This window comes from Protopterus annectens, chromosome 3.part1 (assembly GCF_019279795.1).
Source record: "Protopterus annectens isolate FY-2018-M chromosome 3.part1, PAN1.0, whole genome shotgun sequence".
Taxonomy (NCBI): domain Eukaryota; kingdom Metazoa; phylum Chordata; order Ceratodontiformes; family Protopteridae; genus Protopterus; species Protopterus annectens.
The window spans coordinates 33,680,974-33,704,245 of NC_056732.1; the positions used below are offsets into that span (position 1 = coordinate 33,680,974).

At 41.5% G+C, this 23,272-nt stretch overlaps 1 protein-coding gene across 8 annotated transcripts in view; it reads left to right on the forward strand.

Moving 5' to 3' along the window:
- PTPRM (protein tyrosine phosphatase receptor type M) overlaps nt 1-23,272 on the forward strand; it is a 4,358,319-nt gene that overhangs the window by 3,551,975 nt on the left and 783,072 nt on the right. The gene's annotated exons all lie outside the window — the stretch shown is intronic.

Here is a 23,272-nt window from a genome sequence, read left to right on the forward strand (position 1 = left end):
AGAATTATCTAGGCGTAGAAAACTGTATTAATGGTTGGACAATATACCTCTCCTCTTCAAATTATGTAAACATGGTATAATTATCAATAAAAAAATTGCCAGTAGAACAGCACCTGATTTTATTCGTAGTGCATACCACCTTGTCACTTCCATTTATTGCCATGTATTTTTCTTTTCATTTATTTCTGTTCAAGCCTTAAAGGAAGATGTATATGTAGTAAAACAGCTTTCCTGTCCAAGATGTAACTGACCACGTTTTTACCCAGGATTTTTCTTTAAGGGTATCTTACAATGCTGCTTCCCCAGCTTTTATTACATAACCACCCCTAGGGTGTAGGGTATTACATTCCTTCCATACTGCACATTTTTTGACACATAATAGCATGCTGACTTCCTCAGCTGCATGACACTCAGGCATTTGCCTTAACCATCAGCCTACACACCCACATTCTGAGCTACACACATATCTGCAGTTTTGTAATGCAGTCAGTGTATTACATTAATTGCACCCTGACAAAGCTCCTTCCAACAGATACTATAAGCTATGACCTTCTGATAGATACTGCTACTTTAGAGCCCATGCTCTCCAACCCCCTTAGTTACAATTTGCACTCTCTGTAGTTATTATGACACATTTTCTTATCTATTAAAATTATTTTCTTTTTTTCTTATCTCTTCAGTCTCTGAAATCCAGTGATATTTCATTACTACATAATCGCTACTGCCAAGGGTTATTCACATTTTCTTTTTATTCAAAAGGACGTAATTTAATGTATTTCTTAAAATGACTAAAATAACCTCCCATTTTGACCAATGGTCTTCTCCTTTTGAGCTGCCTCTCCATCTTCTTCTGACTGTTTCTGTCCGTCTACATCCAGTTGTCCATCTTACTCCTGTATCTCTACTCACCTTACAAGTTACCCCATAAACATCTTATTTGCCCTCCTTCACTCACCTATCCCGCACCTAGTCCTCTCCTCTGGTTATACTTTGTGATGTTTTAGTAAGTATGATGTCTGTGTTTTACTTTGTATTTTATTATAATTACATTGAAGCTTAAGTACTGGAGCTTTTCTCCTCTAGACTCTAATGAAAAGTGGTCTTGCATGGCCAGTTGAGACTATCCTGGTTAACAAATCAAGTAAATAAATACTAAAATAACTTTATTATTATTATAGATGTTGTATTCAAAACCTAAATCAGAAATGCCAGGTTACAAGAATATAATTAATGGCATTGTATATCTTGAAAATTAAATGTTTAGGATATACAATGTTTTAATGAATGAATAACTGTCTTTTATTTATTTATTTAATTATTTGTTTAACATTTGTTAACCAGGAAATTCTGACTATGACAGAGCCTATTTTCAGCAGAGGACTGGGGAGGAATGCTGCAGATGCATATCTTTGAATAAGTAACAGAGATGCCCATTCTGTTCTTGCCCAAAGTAATCTTTGCCTTTACTTCAGTAAATAAAACTGTCTGATCTGTCTGTTAAGTAAAGGTACGTTTATGTTGTTGTGCATCAACTGAGCTGCTTCTCAAATAGGCAGCAGTGAAGAAACTGCTAAACCCATTATGTCGCTCTCATATCTTTTCTACAGTATTTCGCAGTGTTTATTTCAAACACTATACATACCAAATACGGGAACATTTTTTAATTCTCTTCTTGGTTGCTCTCTTAAAATATAAAATTATAGGTTTCAGGTTTGTTGACAAAACACTAGTGAGCGACACTTGGTTTTGTGACCACTAGTGTGTGTTTGGCTTCATTTTCCCCACAAAGACACACTGCCTGTATACAAAGGATTTCCTGTTTACCCATGATGGTACAAACTTAGAGTTGGTATATAGAACAACAGGAGTGTGTGGTGGAGTCCTGCCCCAAATCTATTTTTTTCATGTGACTTTGTTTGCTCCAAGCATTCATGAGGTTTTGATTATTTGTGATCTGACTTGTGTGATGTGATCCTACATCAGTCAAATACTAGTTACGGTTACAAATCAACTGATACAGACTCTCAATCTTATGCTGCAGGCTTTTTTGACTTTACGTTCTGACAGCATAGCAGTAGACTGAAATCAGACTGTATGACTTTATGTCCTGAAATTTGAATACTTTAAGGAGTCATTCTGTCAAAGACACACACTATATTAGGTCACCCCTTCTTATTCAAAAAACATGTTATATGTTCTGGGGATAGACATACAGTGCATTTATATCTTAATCACATATAGTGTTTCACTTAATTTTTTTACATTAGGTATCATACTGATTGTAAAATATTCACATCAGAAATGTGCATTGTTAGGATAAGGAAACTACAATAAATGAATAAGAGTTTATTGCCAACAGATCATCATGAACAGTGACTACATGTGGATGGCTTTCTCCAAGGTCTTCCAAATCACAAGACTTGGTGACACACATATCTAATAGTGATATTTGTTGCTGATAATCGACCTGGATCTTCATCTTGTGAAGACTGTTGTAACAATTCTGCAAGATGTTCTCTTGAAATCTCTTTCTCTCTCTCTTACATCTCTCTTGACACCTGTCATAGCTTCTCTGACAGCATGTCTTCATTGACTACTAAAATTCATACTTTTATATTCAACTTCTTCATCAACTTCTTTATTTTTTCAGCTTAACTGTCTAAGTGTGTTAATGGGTACTCATAGACGTGTTGGATCTCCCATCTCTTGGAAAAAGTCTTATTCTCATCAGTAGCGTTCAGCTGCATATCATCTGACACAACATTGGGAATCGTGTGTCCCAGAAATATAACTTTTGGTGTACTGATTGTACCTTAAATGTACTGTCAGTTAACTTAAGGAAAATGTAAATAGTAATCCATACATATTAAAGAAATCTTTCCTTGATGCTGGAAATGTCAGCACCAATTTTTTCCTTTGGTCTTCCTGGAACTACATATTAAATTAGCGAGACGTGCTGCCATCATTTCCTTTCTTTACCGGTGCTCACCTTGGAACTTTCAGGGATGCTCCTAATTTTGCACGTTTATATTTTGGATCCAGACCTCTGAAAAGTCATGGATTTGTAAGACTACAGTCATGAGCATGGTAAGCAAACCATTCTGGACATTACAATTAATGACAGCATGTTAAGACAAGATCCTATTGTATCAGTACCACTAGTAAAAAAAATACACTTAATGTTCTGTAGTCCTATCTCACCTTCATTCTTACATATGGGATCAGAGCCGATCCTTGGCGCCGACTCGGACTATTTACAAGCTGGAAGTCTTCTAGTTGGCTCATGGCTAGGTAGATATCCCATGGTGAACCAGTACAATCCCTAGATCTCGTTTGCCATGTCGAAGAGTTCGGTTGTGCTTCTCTTTGGCTCTGGCTAAGTTTTTTAAATGTATTCAAAATTTTTCTATTTTCTAGTCTAACCTGTTATATCATAGCTGTTTAGCATAGTTAGCATAGTTTAGAATAGTTACCTTTATAATTGCGCCTTTGTGTGCAATCTTTTGGTAAATTGGCCTTTTGGCTTGATCGTATTGGTATCTTGTGTGCTGTTTTTCGTGTTATTCATAGTTTAGTATTTGTAGGCGCCTTTTATGCTTGTTATGTGTGTGTGGTTACTAGGAATTAGTCTTAAGTTTTTGGCGGATATCCGTTTGCTAAATTGTTAGCGTAGTTAACAGAATGAGGTTCTGCTCTGTTTTGATTCTTTAGTCATAAGCTTTATTAGTGGTGTTGTCAGAACACGGTTCTGTTTTTCTTATTTAATATATTGAAAGTTTCACTGTATTTTTGTTTGAGTTTGTGACTTTCCTACCTTTGTCTGTTAACTAGATCTGTTTTTAGTTAGAAGACCTACTTGTTTTCTGTTCCCCTCCTTGCCCGGGCTAGGCCCATTTAAGTTAGAGGACCTAGTCCTCGTGGTGTCTTTCTCTTTCCTGCAGAGCTGGGCCTGTTTAAATTAGAGGACCTAGTCCTCCTCCTTTTCTTCTTTCTGTGTGTGTGCCCATCTCTGTGAGAATGTCCAAAGTTAGTAAGGACCATAAGCCATCTGACTTCAAGAAATGTATTAAATGCTCACAGAAGATGTCCATCACGGATGGCCACAGTAACTGCGTTTACTGTCTAGGGGCCATTCATTTACAGGAAACCTGCTTATTTTGCCACTCTTTCAGTCCTAGGGTGTTGCAAGAATGTAAGAATAAGCTCATTCTAAAAGCTCTTCTTAAACCTTCCTTTGAGGAAGATCTGGCTAACTCTTCCTCTTCTTCTAGATCTCAGGGATCTAAAAAGGAAAAGTCCTCTAAGAGGCCCTCTCCGGCACCGGCTGGTGTCTCGGAGCCACTTCTTAAAATCACGAAAACAGATAAGTCTTCTGCCTCTTCGGCTCCACAGAGCTCAGTGCCGATTGAGAGCACTACTGTGACTACAGGGTTGGCTCCAAGTATTTCAGAGCTGACCACTGAGACCATTTCACGGAGCCGGTCTATGGATCCTCTACTGGTCTCCCATATATTGAAATCCCCGATACTTCAGAGATCCCATTCTTCTACTCTGTCATCCAGGTCTTCCAGGAGTTTATCAGAAGAAGATATAGAGAGGGTAGTGCTGAAACTGTTGAAGTCATCTGCTTTGCCTAAATTGTTGTAGGCTCCGACCCAGTCAGTTCCGGAGCCACTTGGGTCAGTTCAGCCCCCTTTGATCATGCCTCCTCCGAGCCATGCTGGTCTTTTGGAGCCGGAGTGTTTGGTACCACTGGTGGAAACTTTGGTTCCAGCTCGCACTGTGGCTGTTTCAGAGCCGAGTTCTGCTCCGACACTGTTGGTGCCGTCCGTAGTGTCTAGGGGTAGAAGCTCCCCGGTCGGCCCCGACAGGGTTGCTTGGAACCGAACTTATTCGGTTCCAAGTCTTCCTCTTGGCACGTCAGCAAGGGTGGGTTCGGACCCTATGTCTATCTCGGAGTTGATAGCTCTCGGGCCAACAGCTTCCTCGGTCTCCTTGGAGCCGAGGAGGTCTTCGGAGCCAGAGAGGTTGGTATTCGAGATGATGAGGAGTGTGATGTCCTGGTCGGTAGTGACACTCTTCCCCCTAAAGCACCTTCTTCTGTCTCAGCTCCTGCCCACTCCGTGGACAGCAGAGACCCTCAGCCTCAGGAGCCACCAGCTGGTGGCCCCCACTCTTCTGACACCCCTCTGGAATATCCTTCTGAGGAGCCCCCATAGAAGAGAACATGTAAGAGGAAGCATGTAGACTCCCAGAATGAGTCTCTGACCTCTGACACTGACCTCGAGGAGTCCGAAGTGTCTCCCAAGTCGTCCTCTGATTATGTCTCCTTCATAGACATCCTGGAAATCCTTAAACAGAGATGCGGCTGGCCCACTGTCACCCCTTTTGATGAGGAGTCAATGTACCTGAAGGCTTTCGGGTCTCAACCTTCAGCCTCTTGGGTGTCTCCACCCTTTGACAAACTGATGGAGCTAGTTAGTTGAATGGTGTGGGATACTCTTGATGCCATGGAGTCAGTCCCCAGCAGACCAAATAAGTTTATTTCTGCCCCTCACGAAAAATATTTTTTGTCTAAAGGTGTTCCTGTAGATGCCATGGTGGTGGTGACGGCCACTAAGAAGGAGCTAGCTGAGACTTCTTCTTCTGTTCACCCACCGAATAAGGAGTCTCAAATGATGGACAGATACAGAAAGGTAATCTTTTTTTCAGCGGCATTTACCCTTAGATCGCTGAACTATCTTACTCACTTCATGAGGCTTCAGAGAGATCTCTTTAAAGAGTTAGGAGATTCTCTCCAAGGTGCATATACTGAGGGAGTCCCTGACAAGGTGTCTGCCCAGTTGTCCACCTTGAACTCTATCGTCAACTCTTCCATGCGGCTTATTTTGTATGCAGCCGTTGGACCGTGTAGAGCAGCGGGTTCAAGAATTTCCCTAAGACATCATTCCTGGATGCATTTTTGTAACTTTGTGGAACTGTTCAAGTCTACCTTTACCAACGCCCCCTTCGACGGTTCCTCATTGTTTGGACCCAAGGTAAAGGACACTCTCACCCGGTGCGAGCAAGAAGGAAAAACACTCTCTGCCATGAAAGTACATTTTACTGTTCCCTCTAGACCATACCCTAAGGGTCAGAGGGGCGGTAAGATGTGGTTCAAGAAGTCCTAGAGGTTTTTCCAGGATGCACAGGGTGACTCCTCCTTCAGAGGCAGAGGAGGAGGAGGAAATGGTAGATGTCGCCCTAGAGGCAGAGGCGATCTGCAAAACCAGGGAGGTCACAATTCTTTTTGGGGCGGGCCTTACCAGCGCTCTTGATGTGGGGCCCGACTGTGCTTCTGTGGGGCCGGTCAGGAATCACATTTCTTTGTATTCAGAAGCCTGGTTGGGTATCACTCAAGACAAGTGGGTACAAAGAATTATTACCAGAGGTTATGTCATACCCTTTTTTCTTCCACCTTTTGTTCCCAAGAAGATCCTGGATGTTCCACCCAGTCACAGGGATCAGGCAACTGTGGAGGTCAACAAGTTGCTGTCAAAAAGAGTCATCCAAACCATCCCAGCAGACCAAGTAGGATCCGTAACTTACTCCAGATTCTTTTTAGTGCCAAAACGTACAGGGGACTGGAGGCCCATTATGGACCTCAGCAGATTGAACGAATCAGTAAAGAAGGACAAGTTCTGGATGGTGACACTACAGTCTATACTCCTGTTGTTAGGGAAAGACAATTGGATGTGCGCAATAGATCTCCAGGATGCCTACTACCACATAAAAATGGACAAGGCGTCAAGGAGTCATCTATGCTTCTGGCTGGGAGTCAGTCATTACCAGTTTCGTGCTCTACCCTTTGGTCTCACCACAGCCCCCAGGGTGTTCACCAAATATATGGCAGTAGTGGCAGTACACCTGAGACGTTGAGGATTCCAGGTGTTTCCGTATCTGGATGACTGGCTCTTGACTGCCCCTGCCAGGCATCTACTTCTTCAGACCAGGGATGCTACTGTTCAGCTTTGTGCCCAGCTGGGAATTTCTATAAATTGGGAAAAATCTGCCTTATTGCCCTCTCAATCTGTGATTTTTATAGGCACAGAGATAGACACAGTAGACATGTTGGCACGTCTTCCTGCTGAAAGGGCACAGAATCTGGTTCATATAGGTTCATATGCGTTTATAGGTTCATATGCATTTACTAGGCTAGCGACCACAAGGTCCTTTTTAAGCCGAGCAATACATCACAAATCTCTGACAATTTCTGATACCCTTGATAAGTGTAAGCAGGGGTTTGGGAGATGAACCATTTACAGGTTACCTGTGTCCATTACAGACATAGGCGCTAAGCCAAGGATGAATTTTCGGTTTCCCATCTAATTGCCCAAGTTGCACTTGAATTGGGTTAGGGAGGAACTCTGCTTCACATGGATGGGGAGCCTATTCCACAGACACAGTAGTCTCTGAAAGACATACCTCTCTCTCCAAGCAGGACTTATTTACAGCACAGGCAAGGTTTAAGTCTTTAGAACGGGTAATTCTGGTGCTGTTTTGTGGATCGGCAGGAGGTCCATCAGAGTGGGGTCTGACAATGTCCCATATGCCGGCATAGATGTCCCCTCAAAAGCCTGTAGGAGACAGAATACAGGGATAGGGCCTTGAAGTGGTCTGTACAGGACATTTTACTTATGCCCTGTATTCTTTTAGTGAGGAACCTCTGTGGACATTCCAGTTGTTAGATATGCCTGGTTAGCTACATACCCAAGGGGGCATTATACTAAATGATAGGTCTGATGAATGCTGAATACAGTGGAACAATGACTTCCTTGGACTTAAATGCCATACCTTTGTTTATAAGTTGTGCAATATTTAATCATTTCCTCATCACTGTAGACACATGATGGTCAATTTATTTATTTATTTAAATTTGTTGACCGGGAGTGTCCGACTGGACGTGGGTCCATTTTCAGCGGAGGCCCGGGGAGAAAAGCTCCACAGTAAAATAAACAGACAGTAGTTACATTGGATTACATAGTGATTAACAATTTAACATAGAAATTACTTACAACATATTTACAGATGAAGAACATAGTACATCAGTAGACAACTAGAATCTTTATCTGTGAAGTACATAACAGGCATTAACAAATGTAACAATGAGAAGTTCCTGCTGTATAATAAGTACTAGGCTTATGAGCATCTGAGCTTGCTATCATCAAGGTAGTTAGTGGAGGTGAAAGAAAGGTAGTAGTTGATTGGGGTGGATGATATTAGAGTGGGAGTTGCAAGGGCATAGCCAGCATGCTTTTAGGTGCACTTTTAATAAAGTTTTGAAGTTGGTGCATGATGGTACGGAGGTAATTGTGGGTGGGAGTGAGTTCCATAATTTGGCTATGGCGCAAGAGAATAGTGCTTCACCAGCAGAGTTATTGGCTTTAGTGATCTGCAAGTGATTTTTGTTGCTGGATCTTAGTGGTCTGGTGGTGCGATAGGGTTGGAGTAGATTCTGGAGGGATGGGACATTTAGTGGATGGTTTACTAGTTTGTGGGTGAGTGAGAGTTGATACCACTGAAGGAGGTGAGGGAGTTCAAGCCAGCCCAGTTCAGCAAGTAAGAGACAGTGGTGACTACGGTAGGATGCCCCTGTGGCGAATTTTGCGATTTTGTTGTAGCAGGTCTCTAGCTTGTTTAGATCACATTGCCTTAGGTTGGTATATACTGGAGAGGCATAAAGTAGGGTGGAGATAAGGTGGGAATTTGCTATTGAAATCTTTGCTGCTTTGGTGAGAAATTGTTTATTTCTGTATAATGCTCCTAGTTTTTTGTGGACTTTTTTTATGGTCATGGATATGTGAATGTCAAATTTTAGTTTATTGTCTATTTCCACTCCTAGCAATTTGGTGTGTTCAGTTGGGTATATAGTGGTGTTGTCTTTTGCTGTGAAGTTAAAGTGAAAGTTGTTTTGAGTATGTTTGGTGGGTTGGAAGATGAGTAGTTTAGTTTTGTTTGGGCTGAGTATTAATCGGGCATCGGATAACCATGTTTCAACAGAGGAAAAGGCTTCCTGTGTGACTTTTTGCAGTTTGGGTAGGGACTGGGCTGAGCAGATGATGGTAGAGTCATCTGCGTATTGGATGAGTGTGCCATGTTTGGTGGCAGAGGCTAGATTATTGGTGTAAACAGAGAAAAGTAGGGGTCCAAGGATGGATCCTAGGGGAACCCCTATGGAGACAGGTAGTTGGGGAGATATGTCATTCTGCCATACAACGGATTGTTGGCGGTCAGACAGGTAACTCTGAAACCAGTTGGTGACTGATTGTGAGAAGGATAGGTTATTGAGGACAGAGATAAGTTGATTGTGTGGGACCATGTCAAATGCTTTAGATAGGTCTAGGAAAGTAGCAGAGGAGAGATAGCCATTGTTTTTATGCTGAAGGATAGTGTTAGTAAAGGAGAGTAAGGCAGTGGTGGTGCTATGGTTTGGTCGGAAACCATGCTGAGTACTGGAAAGGAGGTTGTTAGTAAGGAGGTAGTGTGAGACCTGAGAGTGTATGCATCTCTCTAGTATTTTGGAGAGTGGAGAGAGAATAGCTGTGGGGCGGTAATTGGTTAGTTCTGCAGAGGGTCCGCCTTTGTGGAGGGGAATTATATGTGAGACTTTCCGCAATGTGGGAACGTAACTTTCTGACAGAGATCGGTTAATCAAGATGGATACTGGGTAGGCCAGAGCATCAGCTGCAATTTGTAGGTATTCACTTGGGAGGTTGTCTGCTGCTAATTTGGTGGGTTTAAGTTTAGTTAAGAGTTTTTTATGTTGGAGGTAGGTACAGGAGAAAAAGAGAAGGCAGTGGGGAGATTACTAGTTGAAGGTGTGGGTTGGAGGAGGGGTTGTGTTGTTTAGCTAGTGATAGTATGGTTTTGGTGAAGTGTGTGTTGAATGAGGTAGCAATATTTTCTGAGGAGTGAGGGATGTTAGGAGGAGGGGTACTGACTTTACCTGGGTGGAGGATGGAGTTTATGGAGGACCAGAATTGTTTGGGGCTGTGTTGTGAGGAGTCTAGGGCAGACTGGTAGTATTGGAATTTGTCCCGTTTTATTCGCTTTTTGACTCTATTGCGTAGTTCTAGGAATTTCTGTCTAGCTGCGGGGGTTTTGGTTTTGCGCCAGTGCTCCCTGGCTTTATCCCTGTTTTTCATTTCTGACTTAGTGGTTTTCTGTAGCCATGGGGAGGGTTGTGCTTTGGTTCTGGAAAATCTTATGGGGGCATGGTAATTAAGGATGTTCAGGAAGGTGGTATTAAAAGATTCAACTGCGTCATCTAGACTGAGGTACTTTAGAGCATGCCAGTTGCATTCTTTGAGGGATGAGATGAATGTGAGTGGGTTAAAGTTTATTTTTTTAAGTATTTGACAATAGATGACAGGTTTAGCTTGGTACAGGTATTTTTTGAGTAGGAATGTTGGGGAGTGATCACTGAGGATATCTGATAAGCAGCCTGTTATATATGACTGAGGGTTCTTACTGACTAGTATCCAATCCAGGGTAGAGTGCTTGCTGGAGTTTTTATTTATCCTTGTTGGTGACTGGACTAGTTGGGTGAAGCCATGAAGGTGTACATGATGGGTTGGATTGTTGCCAGAACAGGATTGCCAGTCAATATTGAAATCACCTAAGATGATAGTTTCTTGGGGGAGATGGTGGGTAGGCCAGCTGAGGAGGTTTTCTAGTGGAGGGATGTTTTGGCCAGGTGGGAAGTAGCATCCAATTATGTTGATGGTTTTGTTTCAGTTAATTTTGAGGTTGGTATATATTATTTCTTCATTGCCTATTTGTGGAGCTGATGATTTTAAGATCTGGATGTTTAGATGTTGTTTAAATATTATAGCTACACCACCTCCTTTTTTGTTTAGCCGGTCAACTCTTAGTATGCCGTAACCTGTAGGGAGTATTTGCTCACTGGTAATGTGAGGTTTTAGCCAGGTTTCTGTCAGGACGACTATGTCTAGGGAGTATAAGTCTATGGTGGCATGGAGTTCATGGACTTTGTTGGATATACTTCTAATATTTAGGCTTAGTAGAAGGAAGTCACTTGGCTTTCTATTGGCTGTAATATGGGAGAAGTTGTGGTTTCTAGTCTGATTATGAGGATTGGGGTTGGAGATGGTAGGGCCAGGGTTGGGGTGGATGTCTCCACTTAGGGCTAGTTTTGATATGCATGAGATTATTAGTTTTCTCAGTTTTTGAATGTGTTTGTTTATAAGGGAAAGTTTATGATTGTTCTCTGTGGGTAATAGGTATGGTGGGAGGGTTACTATGTTAAGTTGTAGGGATGCTTTACGTTTGAGTAATATAGTTGGTAGAATATGTGAGTGTGCATAGGGATGGCTCTTGAGCTGGTGGGAGGGAAGCTGAGTAGGAGTGAGATATGGGTGGTGGTGTGAGTAGTACTACAGTGGTAGTGGTTGAGTGGGGAATGATGGAGCTTTGGTAGGATGTAAGATATGCAAGGAGAGTGCATGCAGTGAGCAAAGGAAAGGTATGCTTGTACATGTCAGTTGAGGAGGTGTGATAGTAGAGGGAATATGGAGGAGGTAGTGTTGGGTTAGCGCTGTGGTTGGCTATTGGAAAGATGGGAGGGGTTTGAGTGCAATAAAGGTGGGACCACTGGGGCGGGAGGAATAGGGGCAGGGCGGGAGCGCGGTAGAGACCCTGTTAGGTTCTTGTATGAGGGGCTGGAAACAATCACAAAGCAAGACAAGTATGTGTTAAGAACAATCACAATTGACCAAGGACTGCTCTGAAACTGTAAGTCTTGTCTTAATTTCTCAGGTGGAAAACCAGGATAACCTTGTATCAGTAGGCTACTGTGGTATAGTTTAAATAAACAAACACACAGTATTGATCAGTTATGGATACTATTTGCTAACAGAAGGGAATAAGAGAAAGTGGAAGATGTGTGTGGTGGTGGTGGTGGGGGGGGGGCTGCTTACAGCCAAAGCACAGTGCTCTCCAGGGGAAAATGAAGATTGGCTCAAACAGTTAGACACATACTCAAAGTTAACTGTAGCTGTTTGCAGACAGTTCAGACCCGGACTGCACTTTTCTTATAGGAATGTTAAAGATGGTACCGCAGTTGAATACTTAAGAGTGGTGTTAGGTCTAGAAAAGAAGAGTACAGAGAGGAGTAAGCACTTTTGAGATGGTAAATATATATTATAAAGATTATAAAAAACACACTGAGCAAATAGCTACCATATGCAGGACAATGTCCTGAACCACTACTTAGTATATGGAGATACTGAGCCAATTGGAAGAACATTAGAAAACAAAAACCCAGACAGTTATGCAGCCAAGGACAGGTTGGACTACTATCTGTGTGTATCCTTAAGTCCCTGACTACTAGGTTAACTCTAGGAAGTGCATTGTTAATATGATAGTTACCAGGGGTGATTGACTTCTTGTCATTTAGTTTTAGACCATGGCTCTGACACCAGTTGTTTGTCTGTTTCAGACCCTCCTAGAGAACATTTGTGTCAGTGTAAGATTCAATGACAGCTCCTAATTTGCAATCATCTGCAAATTTAGGCAGCAAGAGACCACAGACACTGGCCTTGACTTCTGAGAAGTAAATGCCAAAAAGGAGCGGTCCAAGGACTTATCCCTGAGGGACTCCACTTGTGATTGGCCTCTTTGTAGAGGTGAACTTTCCAATTCTATCTTCCTGAGTCCTGTCTGTGAGCCAGATGGCCATCCACCAGGTGACATATGGGTTTGTACCTGACCTCTTGAGTTTGTCAACAATGCCAGAGTGGGGTATTGTGTCAAATGCCTTGGCCAAGTCAAGGTAGGTAGTTTGAACAATTTTGCCCTCATCCATTGCACTGGTGACCTTCTCAAAGAAGTCTACCAGGTTGAGCAGGCTCTTTTGTACCTCATTCCTCCACAACCAATGCATCAGTCTTTAGGAACCTCTCTAAGTCTAGCCTGTTACAGCTCTTTGATGACTGAGGCATCCCCACCACCACCCGATACATTTGAACAGCCTTCTATCTTTAACTTCTACCAACACCACAAAAGTTAAACACAGAAATCAGTTTAAAAATAAATCCACACAGCAGAATACTCAAACTGTACACCAAAAGAAGAAATATCGAATAATTATAAAAACCCGCAAGAGTACTATTAGGAAATATAAAAGCAGAGTATGAAATTGAAGCCAAAGGAACCAAAGAGAATTATAAATCCTTTGTCAGCTTTGCTAGGAAACTAAGAAACCATACCAAGCAAAGCAATAAATTGGTCCACAGTAACACCCACACTCTGACCCAAAGGAAGAATAGTTGTCTAAGATATTCCCATAACCATAGATGTCCTCTTCCATGCTGCAGGTTTCTTAACCTGGGGGTTTCACTATCAATTTCAAGAAACCATTCCTCAGTCCCTCCCAGGACCAAATTCTGCAGCCCAGAAAGACACGATTTCCCATGCCTTGAGGGCTAACCTGCACAGAAGGTAAGAATTCACCCCCCTCCCTGCTTGTTTACATACCAAAGGACAGTGGTGCTGTCTGTTAAAAGTTTTAGAGGCCCTGAACAGAAGAGTATGAAAGGCTTGCAAGGCTAGAAGTAGAGCTCTCATCTCTTTTATATTTATGTGTTCCTTCTTTTGAGATGGGGACCAAAGACCTTGAACCTTCATGGAAGTAAAGACTGTCCCCCCAACCCATGTCTGAGTCATCTGTGAAAACTCCTGAAAGGGTGATGAAGGCTGCAGAGGAAGGCCTGGATTCAGGGAAATCTGTTAAATCAAAATAAGCTCTTTCTAAGGCAAGGAAGAAGAGGGACTAAAAATTCCAGAGGATGCACATGCTGTTTCCAAAAATAATTGAGATACCACTGGAATTTTCTTATGCAAAGTTTGGATAGAGGCAGCATAGGAATGGTGGATGTCATGAACCCTAGGAGTTTGAGAAATTCCCTGGCAGTCAGGAGAATGTCATGGAAAAAAAGTGCTAGAGTCAAAACGTTTTGAAGAGGAATGAATGCCATCATAAGGTTTGTCTGAATCCTGCACCCCAGAAAGACATGGTCCTGAGAAGGACCGAGGAATGACCTCCAAAAATTGATAATGAAGATATTAAGAACACTGCAATAAGAGAATAGAAGGACATCATACCAGTTATCTCGACAGACTAATTTTGTTAAATTTCTATCCTAACCCAGTCATTTCAAGCCATCCACTATCCTTGCTATGTTATCACACCCCAAAATCAGTATAGAACAATCCTAGAATACCTGTCCAAAGCTAAAAACAATACCTCTGTGTGTTGCTGGGATGCGGTATGGTTTCATGCCGGGAATGAGCACTAAAGATGCAATGTTTGCTCTGAGGGTGTTGATGGAGAAGTATAGAGAAGGTCAGAAGGAGTTGCATTGTGTCTTTGTGGACTTGGAGAAAGCATAGGGCAGGGTGCCTGGACAGGACTTGTGGTATTGTACGAGGAAGTCGGGAGTGGCAGAGAAGTATGTAAGAGTGGAACAGGATATGTACAAGGGCAGTGTGACAGTGGTGAGGTCTGCAGTAGGAGTGACAGATGCATTTAAGGTGGAGTTGGGATTACATCAAGGATCAGCTCTAAGCCCTTTCTTATTTGCAGAGGTGATGGACAGGTTGACAGATGAGTTCAGACAGGAGTCCCTGTGGACTATGATGTTTGCCTATGACATTGTGATCTGTAGTGAGAGTAGAGAGCAGGTTGAGGAGACCCTGGAGAGGTAGAGATATACTCTAGAGAGAAGAGGAATGAAGGTAAGCAGGACTAAGAATATATGTGTGTGAATGACAGGGAGGCTAGAGGAATAGTGAGGATGCAGGGAGTACAGTTACCGAAGGTGGATGAATTTAAATACTTGGGATCAACAGTTCAGAGTAATGGTGAGTGTAGAAGCGAAATGAAGAAGAGAGTACAGGCAGGGTGGAGAAGAGCATCAGAAATGATTTGTGACAGACAGGTACCAGTAAGAGTAAAAGTTAAGGCCTACAAGAGACCAGCTATGTTATATGTGTTAGAGACGGTGGCACTGACAAAAAGGCAGGAGTCAGAGCTGGAGGTAGTAGAGTTAAAGATGTTAAGATTTGCATGGGGTGTGACAAGGATGGACAGGATTAGGAATCAGTATATTAGAGGGTCAGCTCAGGTTGGACGGTTTGGAAACAAAGCCAGAGAGGCAAGACTGCTTTGGTTTGGGCATGTGCTGAGGAGGGATACTAGGTATGTTGGGAAAAGGATGCAGCTGCCAGGTAAGAGGAAAAGAGGAAGGCCTAAGATAAGATTTGTGGTGAAAGAGGACATGCAGGTGGTTGGTGTGACAGAGCAAGATGCAGAGGACAGGAAGAAATGGAAACAGATCTGCTGTGGCGGCCTCTAACAGCAACAGCCAAAAGAGGGTGGTGGTGCTGGTATACGCCCTCATCAGTGCTAAATATGAACTATCTGAATCTCTTCTCAATTTTAATGCTAGCATAAGCAACTACATTTGTTCTAGAAGTCCAAAGAGCTGCTACACTAAAACCTCTACACAAAGTCAGAACAACTTCTGACCTTAGTAACTAAAGATCCATCAGACTCAGCCTTATACGCAATACCTTTGAACAAACCACATCTGAACTCATAAATGCAGAGACAGACAACATTACCAACCCTGACCTAAACCCATCTGATTTGCAAAGAGTAGACCTAGTAAACTTCTTTGATAGGGTCACCAAGTCAGTAAACAATGGTCTGTCATTGCATGCTGCTAATCTCAGTCTGGTCAAGGCTTTTGGTAACACCTTGCATGGAGGTATTAAAGACAAATTAGTAAAATTCAGTATAAACTTTTATGTTACCTGCTGAATTGCAATGGGCTATCTGAAAAACAAAATTGTGAAAGTTGTGGGAATCTTCTCACAAACCAAAAAGTGTAACTAGTGCTGACCTACATTAGCTCTGTAGCAGGACTTCTACTTTTTAGCATCTGTTTTGTGGACACCCAGCCCAATAACTTAGGAATGTGGTTATTCTAGTTTACAGATGACTGAAAATTATTTTATTCTTCACTGATGCTAAACTACTGCACCAGAGTTTGGAGAATGCACACAACTGGCACTCAAAAAATGGCCTCCAAAATGGATGTTAAAAGTGGATTGCGATACTGTTTAGCAGTAAACCATTCTCATCTTCCATCATACGAAGGATATTACTCTCTATACACGGACACTTTTATATGCGACTCACTCACATAGGACCATCACTTCAACCACAGCTTGTAAGCCTTTCTGTTCGACCTAACTAATGTCAAAGAAAAATTCCTCCAGATCTGAAGAGGTCACTATTCCACTGTACTCCTCCCATACTATTGAATACAATTTCCCATTTGCCAAGAACTAAACAAAGCACAATACTTAATGAGAAATGTCACGGAGATTTAAAAAAAAAAAATCACTGGTTTTAAATCTCTCAGCCACCCTCACAGATTTGCCTGTTATCCTTTTATACTACGGATTTACTGGCTGCTTCATTGTTACCCATTTCTAAGCCTTCCTTGCCATGAAGGAAGTAGCCCTGTTTGACCTCCTATACCTTAGGAGGTCAACTAACATCTGAAGTACCTATATGAAAGATCTTAATTTACACCAAAATCAAATCCGGCATCTTATCCCCTTACAAAGGTCAAAGCCAAGACTATTCTGCATCTTCTAGGGACCGTGGCTTCCACCATATTACTAGTGCCACTAGCCAGGCTACACATGGGAATTCTTCAGTGGCTGCTGTCGTCCCAATGGTCTTTTCAGCACCTCCCGTTATCTCATCACATTCTGCTGGCAGAATCTTGCAAGAAGGACCTCCTTTGGTGGACACTGCCCAATCAGTTAACCACGGGCACCTCCTTTGTTCCTCACCAACCCATTGCCACTGTGACCACGGATGCCTCACAGATAGGGTGGGGGGGCATTATCTTGGCAGGACTGTCCAAGGCACATGGCAAGAACACGAGGCTCACCTGCATATCAACATTCTAGAGATGAGGGTGGTGCTCCTGGCATTGCAAACACTCCACGACCTTCTGCCTCTGAGGACTATTGCAATACAATCAGACAACATGGCAGTAGTATGGTATATCAACAAACAGGGTGGAACCAAATCTTACCCACTCTGTCGAGAGGCTATGCAAGTTTGAAAATGGGCGATATCTTCCCAGCATTTTCTGGTGGCAATACACATACCAGGAACAACCAACGTGATAGCCGACAAGCTCAGCAGGGCAATCATTATGCCTCACGAGTGGTATCCGAAATAGGAAACAGCGGAACAGATTTTCCACAGATGGGGACAGCCTTGTTGCGACCTCTTTGCCAGTCCAATCAATGCCAAATGCAGCAGCTACTTCTCCCTCATCCCCCCTCTGGGGGAGTCACTGAGAGATGCATTTGTTCACGATTGGCCCCGGGGTGTCCTGTATGCTTTTCCTCCCTTTTCTCTCATTTCCAAAGTTATTCAGAAAACAAAACGGCTGAGAAGCAAACTTATCCTCATTGCTCCTTACTGGCCTCGTCGGGTTTGGTTCCACTTTCTCGGGCCTCTTCTCCTGGATGATCCTTGGATCCTGGACCCAGCTCCAGATCTGTTGACTCACATGTCAGGTTCACTTCATCCCTCCTTACACACCCTCAATTTGACAGTGTGACTGCTCCACTTCCATCCCTAGTCAGGCTTCATGACTTCTCACCTTCCCTGACTCATATACTTACGTCTTCTCATAAACTTTCCACTAGGAGACTATATTCAAGTAAATGGAGAAGATTCTCTATCTGGCAGAGAAAATGAATGTTGACCCTTACACTGCCTCCATTCCAGTGGTTTTGGAATTCCTGTCTGAGCTTTTTTGCCAGGGATCTGCGACTGCCACTATCAGAGTTCAATTGGCAGTGATTTCAAATTTTCATCTAGGTTTTCAAGATTCTAATCTGATGTCACATACTCTGTGCAAAACTTTCCTTAAAGGTGCCACTTTGTTAAGACCCCCTTTTCAAGAACCTGTGGCCTCATGGGATTTAAATGTTGTGTTATCCAAATTAACTTCTCCGCCCTTTGAGCCTACTCATTCATCCCCTTTGCAATTCCTGTCTTGGAAGACTTTGTTTCTGGTGGCTATCACATCGGCCAGACGGGTGTCAGAGTTGCAAACATTGTCTGTAAAACCTCCTTACTTGATTTTTCACAAAGACAGGGTGCCCCTTTGTACTAATCCCTCTTTTGTCCCCAAGGTCTGTTCCCATGCCATTTTGAATCAATCCGTAGAACTTCCGGTGTTCTTCCCAAATCATTCCAATGCAGCTGAATACAGGTTTCATCAGCTGGATGTACATAGACAATTATGTTTTTATTTGCAGCTGGCTAAGGAAATCAGGAAATCAAATCAATTATTCATTTCCTTCTCTGGATCCAAGTCATGCTTACCAGTTTCCAAAGTAACACTCTCACATTGGATTTCTTGCTGTATAGCTTACATTTACAACTCTGAGGGTAGACCTTTACCCTTAAAATCAAGGTTCATTCTACCAGATCTCAGTCTACCTCTGCAGCCTTTCAAGCCAGGGTCCCACTTGATAATATTTGTGCAGCAGCAACGTGGGCTACCCTTCACACTTTTATTACTCATTACAAATTGGATTTAACTTCCAGGGGTAGAGCATCATTTGGTTCCACGGTACTCAGGAGTATTTTTCCTTGAGACACCCAAGAATAAGGTTCTAGGGACGCTGTCCCATATGTAAGAATGAATGTGAGATAGGACTACAGAAGATAAAGAAGTTATGTACTCACCATAACGTTCCATGTTTGTAGTCCATTTCACCCTTCATTATTATGAACCCACCCTCCTACCCCCAGCCTGGAAATACCTGGAGACAGAAAAATACTATTATGTTTTTTATGGAGACCTTTTAGTATTGGCTTCTTTGGTATATGTGTTGTTATCTCTCCTAGTTAGCAGCAAACAAGATCTGGGAATTGTACTGGTGCACCATGGGATACCTACCTAGCCGCAAGTCAATTAGAAGACTTCCAGCTTGTAAATAGGCCGAGTCGGAGCCGAGGATCTGCTCCGATCCCATATGTAAGAATGAAGGGCGAGATGGACTACAAACATGGAACGTTATGGTGAGCACAGAACTTCTTTTTTGGTCATTGTCGCAATTCTTGATGATGCAAATTGAGAGATACCAACATTTTTCAAACCTGTTAGATACTCTGCACTCGTTGTCATTACTATTTTAAAATGGTAATACTTTGTGGTTGCTATAACTCTCTTTATATTGGAAAGAATCATGATCAGGTTCCTGGTCACAACCTTTTTATTATGTGTTTAAGAAATGGATTAAAGACACTCTCCTCAAAACATAAAAGCTTATTTATTATCACAAATGTCATCATAATTCTGCATATTGTATTTGTTTCAACATTGCTAGCTAGACGCATCACATGCTTAAGTTTGCATGTGACTATTCCCAAATTAAACTTTTTTCCTCTCCTTTGCCTTTCTTGTGTGTTTTGGAACCTTCTGTTTATGTGTTTTGAAGAATCATTTCCTTAAACAAAAAGAAAGCATGAATTTCTTTTCTAATTACTTAAAGGCGATTTTCTGTTTGAGTCAACGTTGATTTTCAGCCTTTGTCTTCCTATTATTTTAGTTTTGTCTGGAATGGTTGAGTGAAAAAGGTCAGAGCTATGTATGGATGTCTCTCAGAACTGGAGTGACAATACAATTCATGTGGACCAGCTTTCATCAAGGTAAAATGAGTGTTAAATCAAAGGAAATTTCTAAAATTATTGAGCAGTTTGCCCTCCAAAGTACTGAAGGCTATGTAGGAAAATACTCAGGAACTGCAGATTTATACAACTAAAAGGATAAAGCAATAGGGTGATTGAATCAAGATGAAAGATGTTAGATTGCAGATTTATAGTGATATGCAGGTGGAGACGAATGAAACTGTGTCTCACAATGATGCATAAATATTGTAAATATGCTAACTGATGAATAACAGCAAAACAGAAAAGTTTATTAAAAGAAAGGATGTCTTAAGCCCACTCCTCCAATGGATGTCTTAAGCCCCTTCCTCCAGTGACTTAAGGATAGGAAAACAGTAAACACAGTAAATGCTAGAGGCATCAACCATCACGCCACTGCCACATCTATTATCATCCATTCTTCCCCCTTTACAAGGTAAGAACATGGCTTTGGTGTGGCTGTCATCCAGGCAGTCTGTAAGGGTTTTTTTTCATAAGCCCTGCTTACTGTTCCTTATAAATGCTAGCAAGACCTGATGGTGTATGTTTGCAGTGAGATGGTGTGATGGCTTGTCATCCAGTTCTGTAAGTGACATTGCCCTCCAAATCCCATTCCATATATCTCAGGTCTTCACCATGGACTGTAAGCAGAGTGTACATCGCAGGACATGTGGAAAAGGAAAGCAGGTCCTACCTCAGCACTCCTGTCCCTCGCAGCTGATGCCTTTTAACACTCAGGCTGATAAAAAATAGGTCCACTGCGTCATGGTCAGGTTTCCATTCCTCTGTGATACAGATCCATCAGTACAGAAAAACGTTTGTATACCTGCACTCGCATTAATAGACATTATATAAAGAGAGAGAGACAGATATACAGTCAGATAGATAAATGACACTGATTTATTCTGCACGAGACACAAGCCAAGAAAAAAGCATTTCTTCAGTGTAGGACAACTGGCAGTCATTTTCAATGAGATTGCAAAGCTTTTTGTGTCTTGTGAAGACCAAAACAACATTGCATGAATGTATTATGGAGCACATATGAGGTTTGATAAGTGGCAGGATATTTAGTACTTTAAGTAACCATATTTGCTCATCAAGTCTGAAATGTAAATTTCAGATATTAGAGATATTAGACATGGTTCTCAAAAGTCCTTTAACTTTCACCTTTACAAATTTGGTGTTTCAAGAAGCATTTTGACAATGTGACCATAATCTTCTTAAGGTTATGAGCTATTTTATTAAATATTTTAAGAGACAAACCTATAGTAAAGGTAACAAAAAAGCTTTCATTTTGTACATTTAATCTGCAGTTGATGTACTTACTTATTTATGTACCATTTTATTGGCTATTTGTACCTCCCGTGATTATAACCTGTTGCGTTTTTTGCTGTTTTAGTTTTATGTTACTAGCTAATAGATTAGCTTCTATAACTCTTTTAACTCCATTTTAGGGCATCTAAAACCTCAGCTCATAGGGCATCAGGACCCTGGAAGGTATCAGGACCCCTTTAAAATTAGATCCTGCAGCTATTTCACCACTAACTAAACATCATAGCCCTCACCAACCTTATTGCACATTTTGCCTACAGCTAGCAAGTGCTGAAAATATTTATTTTATTTACTTTGTTTCACTGACATTTGTTTACCGGGAAACTCCTACTGGATCACAAGAGCCTATTTTGAGTGGAAGCCCGGGGACAAAATCTCCAACAAGATCATTTTAAAAAATATAAATAAACACTGAGTGCAGATAGTTTCAATTACATGGTAAAGATTAAGTACAAGAGCCACAAATACATTTACATAGAAATTTTACAAACAGTACATTATACACATGGTATAAAATATGTTCGATCAACAAGTCGTAAAGCAAATAAGTGTATATGATGAATGGTAACTATAGATACAAAAATTCTCAGAAATGAAGTACAGAGGATAAAGCAAAAGGGCAAGCCTTGGAGTGCAGTAATAAAAATTGAAGAAAAAAAAATAGGGTTAGGTAGGGTTCTGGCAGAACCAGACCAATGAGTTCAATAGATATTCTTTGAGGCTTTTTTTGAAGTTGAGGGCATTGGATCTTGTTCTGATAGACAGATGAAGTTTGTTCCAGGCTGAGACAACAGATTAGCTGTACAGATGTTGTTCAATTTTTTCTTTTGGGCTTATAGATGTCCAAGAGAAGCTGATCACCCCTGTGGAGAGAGTAATTTAGAGTATGGGAGTATGGAAGGTGACGAGGGAAGAGATAGCTGGGCAAGTGGTCGGTCTGGTGATAATGGAGTAAATAGCAGTTGAGATGGTAATAGCTTGTGAGGGAGTTCAAGTCAGTTTAGAGCTTTGAGAGACAGGCAGTGGTGTGAGTTGTATCGTCAATTTTCTGCAAACCTGGTGACTTTGTTATAGGTGAGTTCAAGTTTAAACTTTAGAGAGGATTATAGGTTGATTAAAAATAATCAACAATATTGTAAGGCATAGAGATATAACAAAAACATGTTACAAAGAGAACCATGAGAAAAAGCAAAGTAAAACACTTTATACAATTCTAGAGTCCTGTTTGGCAATTCACAGCAGTAATAAGTAAAAGTCATGTGTTTAGTTTAATTCTAACAATAAAGAGGGGGGGGATTAGGATAGATTAGTATAAATGGGGAGAAGATGGTAGGAAGAGGTTATGTAAAGTGGTACAGATGGTAGGATAGCCAGGTGAAGATAAGGAAGAGGTGATGGGTAGAGAAACTGTACACACAGGGATGGAGAAAAGTAGACAAGATTGATGTTCAACTAGGAGTATAGCATGAGCAGAACCGTGAGTTTAATAGGAGGCCTTTCAGAAGATGCGTGTAGGAAGGATGGGGGCTTACAGTTCTAATAGCCTATGGAATAGAATTCAACTGTTTTATTTCTATGGCTTTTTATAAGTTTACAGATGGTGCAAAGTTGTTTAGCATTAGAATGAAGGGGTCTGTTTAGGTGATAGGAAGGAAGAATAGACCTTAGTGCAGAACAGCGTAAGGGTTTATAAATGGTGTTAAGGATATCTAGCCATGAGTCTCTTTTGTCCTGCAATCAAACATTTTACCTGTGGAGCAGGATCACCTTTACCATTTTCCACAACAAGGCAGGACAGTCCCCGATCCCTTTGTTTTCATTTACTGCTATATTTACTTCCTTTCCAACCACTGAATAAATTGTCAATTGGAGACAATCTCCATCACTGAATGATGGTGTGAGAACAAAACTGCGTGCACTCTGAATAGTTTCACCTTACGTATTGCATGTTAAGTCACTTTATAAGTGTAACAGGAAACTAGAAAAGTCTACCTGATATGTGACTAAAATCCCTGCAGTAGAATTGTACTGTACGGCCTGCAGACCTAAGTTCTATGTATTAATATTACCTGTTAACCATAGATTTTGTAATGTTCTCATGCAGTAATCTGGTAAATACCAAAC